Genomic DNA, 7,958 nt, shown 5'->3' with positions numbered 1-7,958 from the left:
CACTCATTACTCATTCATCACACATTTTTAAATGGTATCTTATGTGCCAGATACCATTAAATAAAAGATTGGATGAGATAATGTTCTGAAACTAAAACTTTAAAAAGCTCAGTGTGTGGTACAAGAGACTGAGAGATAAACTAATAAGTATAAAGCATTGTATTGGTGAAATGATTGAGATAATAATTATAACTAGCATTGATTCTTTCAACAAATATTTATCCATCTACAATGTGCCAGAGACCATGTCAGTCACTGGGAATACAATGGTGAGCAAACAGTAGGTACTGTCCTGATTGCTTTCATTTTGTTATCTCACTTATGTTTTACAATTGCCCCGCAAAATGTGTAATCCCCACCAGACTCGCAAACAATAAGTAACTTACCTAAAATCACACAGGTCAGATAATATATAGGAACTTATGTATAACAACTTTTACAAATGCAAATTACCTCCATTTTAAGGGGCATCCATATTAGGCGGGAGTGAAAAGTGGGTGTGTGTGTGGAGGTTTGGGAAGAACTACCCAGGAGGTGTGGGTAGTATGCTCAAAGTCACAGTCTCTAGACAAACACTTTATATTTTTGAAACTTTGAGGAGATTAGTTTTCTTTGAGCATAAAATTTGACAGTGATAAGAGATACATCACAAAAGATAAGCTGAGCTCAGAACATAGACTTTTGACTTTGTCCCTCTTCAAAAGATCACACCAGTTGCAGTACAGAGAATGGCTTTAAGTTAGACAAAATTTTAGATCAGGACACCACGTAGAAGGCACAGAAGGGGTTCATGCAAGATATGATAAAGTCTTGAACTAGGGCATCAACTGGGTGGAAAAATTAGGGACTCCTCGGAATATACCAAGGAAATGACATAAGGGTTTAAAGATTTGATGGAGAGAGGGAATTTAAAAACTGCATGTGTAAAAATGCAACTGATTTCTGGATATTTATTTTGTGTTCTGATGCTTTACTAAATTCATTTATCAGTTCTGGCAGGTTTTTGGTGGAATCTTTAGAGTTCTCTATATATACTATCATGTTATCTACAAATAATGAAAGTTTTATTTCTTTCTTTTAAATTTATTGCCTTTTATTTCTTCTTGTCTGAATGCTGTGGCTAGGACTCCCAGTACTATGTTGAGATAAAGTGATGAAAGCAGACACCCCTGCCTTGTTCTCAATCTTAAAAGGAATGCTTATAGTTTTTATCCATTGAGATGATGCTGGCAATAGGTTTGTCATATATGGTCTTTATTATGTTTAGGAATGTTCCCTCTATTCCCACTTTCCTTAGAGTTTTATCATAAATTGGGCTCACTTGCATTTTTTTGCACCAATAATGATCAATCAGAAAGGGAAATTAAGAAAATAATCTCATTTACAATTGCATCAAAAAATACCTAAGAATAAATTTAACCAAGAATCTAGAAGACTTGTACTTGGAAAATTATAAATACTGAAAAAGAAATTGAAGAATACAGTAAGTGGAAGTGTATACAGTGTTCATGGCTTAACATCATTAAAGATGTTAACATCATTAAATGTCTATACCACCCAATGCAATCTATAGATTCAATACAATTCCTATCAAGATACCAATGGTGTATTTTACAGAACTAAGCCAAATATTCCAAAAATTTATATGCAACCACAAAAGAACCTGAATAACCACAACAATCTTGAGAAAGAAGACCAACATTGGAAGAGTCATGCTACCAGATACAAACTATACTACAAGGCCATAATAATCAGAACAGCATGGTATTGGCATAAGAACAGATACATAGATTAATGGAGGAGAATTTTAAAAATCCAGAAATAAACCAAAACCTTTATGTTGAATTAATACTTGAAAAATGAGGCAAGAACATACAATGGAGTAAACTTAGCCTATTCAATAAATGGTGTTGTAATAATTGGAAAGATGCATGTGAAAAAAATGAAACCAGACCACCTTCTTACACCTTACACAAGAATAAACTCAAAATACATTAAAGACTTAAATATTAGACTGGAAAACAAAAATTCTAGAAGAAAACATAGGCAGTAAAATCTAAGATATTTTTCATAGAAATATTTTTTCTGATATACTTCCCTAGGCAAAGAAAATGAAAGGAAAAATAAACAAATGGTACAACATCAAACCAAAACGTTTTTGTACAGCAAAGAAAAGCATCAGCAAAATAAAAAGACAACCCACTGAATGGGAGAACATATTCATCAATACATCTGATAAGGGCTCAATATCCAAAATTTATAAAGAACTTATATAACTCAACACCATAAAAACATACAACCCATTTAAAAGATGGGCAAAGGACCTGAATAGACACTTCTCCAAATAGTACATACAGATGGTCAATAAACATGAAAAGATGGTCAACATCATTAATCATCATAGAAATGCAAGTTAAAACCACAGTGAGATATCATCTCATACCTGTCAGAATAGCTATCACCAGTAAACCAACAAAAAACAAGCACTGGCAAGGATGTGGAGAAAAGGAAACCTTATTGCACTGGTGGTAGGATTGCAGACTAGTGTAGTCATTGTGGAAAGCAGTGTGGAGACATCTCAAAAAATTAAAAATGGAACTGTCTTATGATCCAGTGATGCCACTACTGAGAATGTGTCCCAAGAAACCTGAAAACACTATTTTGAAAGGATATATGCACTCCTATGTTCATTACATCATTATTTGTAATAGCCAAGATTTGGAAGCAGCCCAAGGTATCCATTAATAGATGACTGGATAAAAATCCTGTGGTGCATTCACACAGTGGAATACTATTCATCTGTGAAATAGAAGGAAATTTTACCTTTTTTGGACAACGTGGATGGAGCTGGAGAGTATTATACTACGTAAAATAAGCCAGTCAGAGAAAGACAAAGACCATATCATTTCACTTATATGTGGAATATAATGAACAAAATAAACTAACAAATAAAATAGAAACACATTTATAGATACAGAGAACAGACAGATAGCAGTTATTAGAGGGGAGGAAGGTTGGAGGTGCTGGATGCAAATGGTGAAGGGGTTAAGCAAAGCAGAAACTCACAGACACAGATGAGACACAGTATAGACACACACACATAGACACAGACACAGTATAAGTGGTGACAACAGACAAATTGTGATGGAAGAAGACTAGACCTGGGGTGTTGAGCACACAAAACAACATACAGATGATGTATTATGGAATTGTACGCCTGAAATCTATAAAATTTTATTAACCAATATCACCCCAATAACTTCAATTAAAAAATAAAACACAGCACATATCTGTCAGATTATCTTTTTGCCATCTAGGAGCTTCTGCCAGTCTCAACCTTGACAATGTAGAGAAATAACATTGTTGTAGTAACAGACCACTGAAATGTTATGTTTTTATTAAACTATAGTCTAGATTATCCTGACTGTGATGATAGTTCTGGCAGTTTTGTCAGAGTATTCCAGTTTCTACACAAATTGAGAGTATTTTGGGAACAAGAGGCAGTAATCATATCACCAGAATCCAGTTTGATTGGACATCAAAGCAGGACAATTTAAAACCTTAGTAAAAGAAATGAATGAACTTGGTTTTTCTTCTGAGATCCTAAGAGCCATACTTATTTAAATGAAAAGCTCAGAAGCCATAAATTGTGACTGGTTATTAATACATGAATAAGAGCACACGTGGTAACAGTCAAAAATATTTCCTACATATAACCAACTTTAAATTAGGCATTTTAGAATACAAAAAATGAGACATATTATTATAATAATCTCTTATGTTACACATACTACAGGTGTCAATTATTCACACATATTTTCTTCTTTACAGGTGAAGAAATGAAAACTCACAAAAATTAATGACTTGCCCAAGGTCACATCAGTCACAAAGTGGATAAATAGTAGAGACAAATCCAGAACACAACACTTCTGAGTAGATGCTCTTTTATACTAACCAGCCTATAAATTAATGTAGTTACTTGTCTTGAGGGCTAAAATTTTTGTTGCCAGAAAGTGTTTAAGAATATTTTCAGAGCCTATTGTCCAATACATACTGTCAATGAAGCATTTGTTTGTGACCTGATATTGGACAAATACCATAATTAGGAAATGGATGTGATGAGGACCTAAAACCATCAAACAGACATGGGAATTTTTAAAGCCCTTTTCAATCTCATCTACACTGCAAAGACAGCATGAAGTGTTGGGAAGATGCTGGTTTGCAATCTCGGGAGCTTCCCAGATGAAATTTGAAATGGGCTCTGGTACGCAGAGCGCAAAAAGACACATAGAAATGCTTATCACTCTGGACTAGTGAGTGGCCATTTTAGAACAAAGGGAACTTACTTTATGAAACATTTTGATGGACCATCTGTCCAAATTGCCACCAGAATCTTAAAAGTTTATATAGAGGGCTTAACACAGTCAGTCATGTATACTGTCCAGGTCCACATGTATACTGCCCTGGTCTACATTAGACCAGGTCCACAGGTCTAATGTAGTCTCAACAACACATTGCTCTCTCGAGATAGCATCCTTGAAAGTGGTGCAGGCGGGCTGGGGAATAGTGAGCAGAATGTACATATATTCCAAGCACCAAGGCCAGCCCTCAGGTCAACTGGTGGTCACAGCCTCTGGATGACTACCCCCAACAGGAGAGAATCAACTTGAAAAAATAGCAGTTGCCATTAATATGTAACTTTTGTTTTCAAGTGACTTTTAATGTACCTTTCCTTGACTTACATTTTTCCTATAAAGAATTACAAACTTCAGCCCAGATCTTATATCCACAAATCCTAAATTCTTATGAAAATGTGTAGAATAGGTAAAAAGATATATTTCAATCGAATTTCCAAATACTATCCTAAGGCTACTTCCTTTGAAACTTGAAATGTTAACAAATTGATGTGGAGATTTTAACACATGGACCAACGTTCCCTCCCATTGAATATGGGTTCTGGGCCTGCTTTAGTTCTGGCAGCTTGTGAACCAGACCTTAAGAAACTGAAAGCTCCTAATTCCTGTCTCTGGGGACACTCAGTCTTGAAACCCCATCATGCTGTAAGGAAACCCAAATATCTATGGAAAGATCCACATGAAGAAGAACTGAAACCCCAATGCCACAGCACCGGTTGAACTCCTTGCTAACAGCCAGCACCAATCGCCACCTGTGTCAATGAGCCATGTTGGAAGTGACTCAGAAGTGAGCTGTACGATTGAGCCCTGCCCAACCGGCAGATCTATGAGCAAAACAAACAAACAAACACACAAACAAACAATCTATGGTTTTAAATTAGTGGGTTTTAGGATGGTTCGTTACACAGTAAATCAGTGAAATTTGTCTATGTTTGTTTTACCTAGAGGCTTTCAGTAGTAAAATAACAGACTGTACCTTTGAATTTAGGGATTTTGTGTCTTCTCTTACACTGTAGAGTCAAACAAATGATCTCCACTGAAAAGATGCATCTCTTCAGATAGGCCTTGGTAATTCTGTATTCTTGTAGTGTTGTTTCATGGAGGTCATAGAAAAAGTTCACATCTCTATAGGACAGAATGGGTCTTCGGCAAAAAGACTTGGAGTTCAATCAGTAGGGACATTTCCTTTAAGGATAAGGAATGAGATTTGGGACAGATGAATTCCCAGCACTCATCATGCCTCTTTGATTTCAAGGTGCCAAAGTATGTGTAAGGGGACTTAATATGTTTACGCTCTTATTAAGGTCATGTTTTAGTGTTGAAATTTGGCTTCACCAGAGCCACAAACACATGGGAGGAGCATTTGGTCCTTGGTAAGGCCAGTCAGTCCTTAGAGAGGGCCTGGACCCCACGATCTCAGAGCTGATGACAACCTTCATTAAGAAAGACTCCTGGGTGAGGAAAGCATAAAAACAGGTGGTGAGATCTACTTATGACAGACCAACAGGATCCAGTAGAATCTCTGGATTGAATATGAATTCAGGGCAAGGCATGTTGTCATGCCTAGTCCAGTCCCTGACACAGAGTAGGTACTGGAAGACAGACTAACACACTGAGTGACAAATACTGGGATCCTTTTGCAATAAAACCTAAGCTTTCTTCATGGTTGTCATTTTTAAGCTTCTCTTGCTTGTTTCTTGAAAATGAGTTCATGCATTCGGCAACATAGATCAAGCCCATGAGGAAACAGTTTTTACACAAAGACAGCCTTAAAGTGCAAATTTTATAAACCTAAATCGTGGCTTTCATTTAAAATAGTTTATGATGAACTTTGAGCCACCTCAAGGGAGGGATTTTTCTGCCTTATGGGTGTTTTCATGAGTAAATTTCATAAGATTCAAAAATAAATACACATCTTTGAATAAGTTCAGTATTTGCAGTTAATTTAACAGAGCTAAATAATAGTAGCAGCAACAATAAAACCATGCTTTTCATTAATCCCCCAGAAACAATAATTTCCGTAACTGACAGCAGTAGTCTGGGTTATCAGGGACCCCATGCACCGCCCAAACAGAAGCAGGGACTCGCTGGTCGTTCTCTCCCAGTCCGTGCCCAAGAGGGAGCCGACAAAGCCACCCGCAGTTGGCTCGGCGCGCCACGTGGGGGACACCACCCGCGTTAGCTCGGTTTCTGCCAAGCTCAGCTGGCTCGGGACTGCAGGATTCGGGGGAGGACAGAAGCAGCCCCAGGCTAAGAGCTGAGTCTTGCTGGGCGGGAGACCCTTTGCTAAGCTCCAGGCCCACTGAGGATTCCCTTCCCTTGCCTGGCGCGCCCCCGCCCTGCTCGCGCAGCGCTGCTGCCGGATTCGCTTGAATTTCAACACAAAGGGAATCCTCGGCCGCAGGAAGTGCATCACTAGAAAGGGGGATCGGGGGCGGGGAGAAGGGATGCTTTCCTCCCTCCCTACACCCCTGCCCTCCTGGAGCCTGGGCAGCGGTGACGAAACTGTCAGGGTCCCCTGTACGCCTCAGGAGCCGGGAGAATTCAAACAAGGAACGAGCTCCTCGCTGCCCACCCCCCCACCCCCGACCCCCCCCCCAAAAAAAAACCAGTAGTGGGGAACAGGCGCTCTCGCCTCCTGCCACGCCCGAGCTCCGGGGCGGCGGGGACCCGGGCTGCCTCTCCCCACCGTTCACACACCTGTTCGCTTCCCCCCCTCCTTTCCTTCCGGGTGCTCCAGCACCTGGGCTCGGGATTGTTTTTCTACCCCTGGGCTCTCAACTTTCTGCCGCATCTCCTTCCTTCCACGGGTCCCTGTCGAATCTCCCCTCCTGGTTTGGGCTTGGTTTTCCCAGGCAGAACGTCGTAGAGAGGGAGTTCCCGCGTGAGAAAGGGGCAAAGGGTCAGGGAGAAAACGCTTTCGCTTTCCAAGACACTTGCAGGTCCAGGGACTCCGCCTGGCTTTCTACCTGGAGGTGCCAGGCTGGGAGCGAGCCTCGCGGTACGGCTGGGGAAGAGGGGCAGGCTTGGCTGATTGTTTGACAGCTGTTTTCACAAGGCAGCCTGACTGTTTTTACTTGCATTGTATTTTGCAAATCAATAAAAAGAGCAAACTTTTCAAGAAATGTTTTATTCACATTTCACTGGAGAGGGGGGAAGCCATCCATTGTCCGTATACAAAGCTATTATTATTATTATTTTCTTTTAGTTTAGAATGGCTTGGGGAGACCAATAGCAATTTGGGTAGAGGGGTTGAAACACCCCTTTTTGGAGCCCAGGAAGTAGAGGTGGAAAACCCCCAGTGTTTTGCCCCAGTTCTCGGGTTGAAAAACCCGGGTGGCTGGAGAGGGGGCTGCGCAATTAACTCCAGGCAGCCCCGCACAAGTCTCGGGCACAAGCGATGGCAGGTGCGCCGGAGGGGGGCCACCTCCCCCTGGGACGCCCGGCTGCCTCAGCGGGGTTGGACGCCACTGGGGGGCCTGCCCCTCCGGAGTTCTAGGCGGAGGCCGGGTACCTGCCCCGACCTATCTCCTCCCCTTCTTC

This window comes from Phyllostomus hastatus, unplaced genomic scaffold (genome assembly GCF_019186645.2).
Source record: "Phyllostomus hastatus isolate PE091 unplaced genomic scaffold, TTU_PhHast_1.1 phas_scaffold_129, whole genome shotgun sequence".
Lineage (NCBI taxonomy): Eukaryota > Metazoa > Chordata > Mammalia > Chiroptera > Phyllostomidae > Phyllostomus > Phyllostomus hastatus.
This window is presented reverse-complemented; position numbering follows the sequence as displayed.